The sequence below is a fragment of the Orycteropus afer genome, unplaced genomic scaffold (genome assembly GCF_000298275.1).
Source record: "Orycteropus afer afer isolate SDZICR_OR568_19922 unplaced genomic scaffold, OryAfe1.0 scaffold00023, whole genome shotgun sequence".
NCBI lineage: Eukaryota > Metazoa > Chordata > Mammalia > Tubulidentata > Orycteropodidae > Orycteropus > Orycteropus afer.
In genome coordinates, this window is record NW_006921610.1 from 8,534,521 (window position 1) to 8,539,209 (window position 4,689).

Genomic DNA, 4,689 nt, shown 5'->3' on the forward strand with positions numbered 1-4,689 from the left:
ATCCAAGATCTCCAGGCCAAGCGGTGGGCTGCTCACTCACAGAAGTCTGTAGTCCGCACACCAGGGTTCCAATCCCTCAAAGAATGTGGCTCTTCCCAGGATGTCCCTGGATATCTTGGAAGCAGGCCACACCCCTAGGGAAACTCCCCTTGGGCAGACTGGCCACTGAGAACACAGTCATCTGATCCCATCATGGGAACAACCACCCAGAACTGGGGTCCAGCCAAGTTGACACACAGCTCCAACTATCACACATATGTAAAAACCCTATGTTCTTATTTTTTTAACCACTGGCTTCTTTAGAATCCAATTTTTAAATCTTAACCAAGATTTCTCATTTGATAAAGACTAGGCTTGTAAAAAAAATTAATAACCTCATGTGCCCATCCTCCAATTTCTGATCAACAAATATCTTGACCTACATACTATATATCTCCTAACAGTTAAAGACCACTACAGTTTCATTTTTGTGAAAGGGTATCAGAGATCGCTAAAACTCACAGACTAAACTATAACTTGGCTTTTAACAAACTAGCACAATTATTTAGAGGAAGGAAGGGTTTCCTCACCCTGGGCTTGGAGTCAGATATCCTCCTAACTCTGTACCATTAGGGTAGGAATTCTTCCTGTGTAATGTACCATCTTCGCCTAGGAGCCTCCATAAATAATGGTTATTAAAGAAGTCTATTATTGTAACAGAGCAGAATATAATAAGATTTTACATACTATTCATTCAGGCATAAACAGATGTAGGAGTTATTAATAAAAGAGGATTGTTCTTGATGATAGAAATTTTTTTGTTTTGCATGTAAAATTAATTTTCCCTTCTTAGTGAAAAATAATACTGAGTCACCTCTTGTGGATAAGGGAACTTCGGTGCCTCACCTGACTCTATTCTGCAACTGCTGATACTGAAGAGTCCACTGATACGTCTGTCTCTTCCCCCTAGTACTAGCTTGTCCTATTTCTCTTCCTCAACTGTCCTCCTTGTTTTCTCTTTTAGTTGCTTATTCATTCAGTCATTCACTTGCTGTCCTGTATGAGGCAGAAATGATTTTATCTATTATACATGTTATTGTTAATAGCCCCAACTTAATAACCAAATTCTTTAACTCTGTTAGTAAAATCATTATAAAATTCTTAGAACAAAAATCTCTACAAAGGCTGCTAAATACGTAAGAGGAAATATTGATTTGCTTAGTAGAAAAGGAAAAGATGATGAGAGTTTGAGCATTTAGTCAAGAATGATCAAGGTTTGATGTTGATACACTGTTTTTACAACAAAGATCACACATTTGTAAGATGCCAGGGATCTCAAGAGCCATGTAACATAAAAACTGCACCAATCCTAACGACAACAAGAGGTCCATGTCCATGTCCATGTCCCTTCCTGTCAAACATGGCAGTAGGTGGGTATAACAGAGGAATCTGTGTGTTGTTTGTGCCTATTTCCACATATATATATATATATATATATGATACTCAAAACTCACTGCCATCAATATCCACAATATTGCATTACCATTAATACTAAACACCAGGCTACAGATAAACACATAAACATCTTGAGCAAATCAGATGGGGGTCAGTGAACAGGATTATACTGTAGACCAAGAATAGATTTAGCTGAGGCTAATCTTGCACAGATACCAGTGATACAAAAGACCCATAAACCTTACAGAAACAACAGAAGACAGACATAGAGCAATCCCTCACAGATAGGCAGACACTGTGGGAGAGAGATCCAATGGATTTACCAACTCAGGACCATAGTACTGGGGGACACCAGACTCAACTGGTACAATAAAATACATAAGATTTTGTCCACAACCTACAATGGTGAGTAGCAACTGGGGTCTTAAAAGCTTCCAAGCAGCCATCTAAGATACAGCTAATGGTCTCTTATCATCAGAAGTGAAGAAAAGTACAAAAAACCAAGGGCATTTGGAAGCAATCAATCAGCCCTAGGATATAATGAACCTCGAGACCAGAAGAACTAGTTGGTGCCCAGCTACCAAGGCCAGCCACTTGAGAAAGGATCAAAACTAGAGATCCTGGATAGACTGGGAGGAAAAACATGGAACAAAATCCAAAAACACAGTAATGACCAGAAGTACTGGTTGGATGGAATCTGGTGGGACCCCAATACTATAGCCCTGGGATACACTTCAGGCCTGGAATAAAACTCACTCTCAGGGGCTGGCTCTCAGTCCAAAAGTAAATAAGATGTACATGCAGACCACTCAACCCAGGGTGATGCACCCACATACTCTATGGAGATGCATCCCTTGAAGCAATCGACTGTGGGGCATCAGAGGGGCAACATGCACACAGAGGAAATCCAGGATACACATGAGTGCATAACTATGAGGGGCACTGGGGGGGGGGGTAATGGGAAGGGAGGGGAGGAGAATGGCTTAGGGTTGGAGATGGTAACTGGGGAGTGAAACCAAATGTACACAAAATGTTGAATGTAAAATAAACTCTGCTCTGTAAATTTGCATCTAAAGTACACATACACACAAAAAAAACCCTCCCTGCCATCAAGTCTGGTCTGACTCATAGCAACTCCCATTGGGTTTCCAAGGCATTAAATCTTTACAGAAGTAGACTGCCCCATCTTCCTTCCATAGAGCAGCTGGTGGGTTTGAACCACCAACCTTCTGGTTAGCAGTGAAATGCCTTAGGCACCGTAACACGAGAGCTTCATTATATATGATACAGTGCTACAGGGACTCAGAAAAAGAAACAGTTTTTTTTTTTTTTTTTTTAGGGTTGAGGTCAGGGAAAGTTACCTTAAGAAGGTGATTATCTTTCTTGGATTCTGGAGTTGGAATCAATTAAACAGCAACAACAACTAACAAAAAAAGCCTTGGGGAACTGACTTATTTTAAATAAAAGCCTCAAAATCCACAGAAAAATTAAAGAAAGACTTTTGGGAACTAAACCCAGAATGGATAAGCAGGTATACAATCTTTTTTCTCATAGAAAAACTGGTATTATAACCTGTCCCAGGGATCCTTGGTAGGCCTAGTGGATGCAGAGCAAGACAATGCGTCAATCCCACATGTGGTGAGGCATCCTCATTGTACTGACATATCTGGGGATCCTCACAACCCTACAGAGAGCAGCCAAAACCAGCCCTGACTCTTGTCAAGTCTCCAAGTGTCCTGTTAGGACTGAATTATATCTACAAATGGTCTTATTCCTCCTTCTAAGTCAAGTTCATGTATCCATTTCCAGGGAAAATACTGCACATTGATAGTCTCCTTTTGGTGAGTCACAATGCACATGAGCATATTAAAGGCTCTGAGAAGTCCTGCAGTAATCTCCTTAATTTTGTTTAACCTAGGACTTCTCCAAGCTTATTTGGACATTGACTCATCCTTCCCAAAACAACTTTTCTTTTATTTTTTTAAACCTATTAACTAGTCTTATTTTCTGGAGAATATTTTTGGGAAAAGATCACCTTTCCAAATATTGTTGGTAGTTGTCACTGGGTCGATTCCAACTCACATCCTTCTTGTTTGTGCAAAGTAGAACTGCTCCACTGGGTTTGCAAGGCTACGATCTTTTGGAAGAAGATTGCCAGGACTATCTTTGAGGTATCCCTGGGTGGGTCTGAATCACCAACCTTTTGGCTAGTATTCAAGCACTTAACCATCTGCCCCACCTAGGGAACGCTCAAAATTGGGATAGTGGAATTACAACTGAAGAAAACAAGCAACCAAAGAACGCCATTCTATGGCCCTCCTCCAGCACTGCCTATGGGCATGCTTAAAGGACAACTTAAAGGGGAACACTAGGATGACCCAAGGCATCAAAAGGCAGGTCCCAGCTCTGGATAGTGTTTTCCTTTTAAGATGGTTCAGAGAGACCACTTCTTAGCACCCAAAGGAGGGCAGAGGATCTGGGTCTGCAAAGAAGGCCACTCTAAGGGCAGCAGCAATGCCCCACCCAACAGCAGCCAGCAAGGCTGACCTGGACCTGAACGTATGGAGGCCACTGAAAGGTGAAGTATGAGGTGCCTCAGGCAATAGAGCAAGGGGGTTATTGATCTCAGCCCCCTTAACCCATCTCTTAGGATTGTTGTGGTCTAGAATCCTGACTGCTACTTACTGCTGATAAAGTTCTGATAGTACAGAGGCTGATTTGGAAAAAGATTTGATGATCTGCCCCTGAAAAGATTACAGCCTAGAAAACCCTATGGGGCAGTTCTACTCTGTTACACAAGCCCTCTCTGAGTTGAAAATTGACCCCAATAGCATCTAACAACAACAACTTACAGCTGTAAAACTTTGGGCAGGTTTGTTTACCTCTCTGTGCCTGTCAGCTCATCTCTAAACTGGAAGACAAGACAATAACTGGCACATGCTTGCTAGCTAATATACCAGTAAGTCTCAAAATCTGCCCTGAGTGGCCTAGGAAGGTGTGTAAGATATTAATTTGAGTCAAAACAATATCTCAGGAACTGTATGCTCTCCAAGTTGGAAAGGGCCTTAGAAAAGTCTTCAAAAAGGCTCTGTTCTACTATGAGAAATCAAAAGCCCAGTTGCTTATCAGACTTTATAAGTGATCCCAAACTAAGATCGGCATCTTGCAGTGAGGATAAACACAGGGCAGGTAGGTCAATTTAGATGGAGCAGATTGGGAAGGTCTTGAGCAAAATTTCTTTTTTTTTTTTTTTTT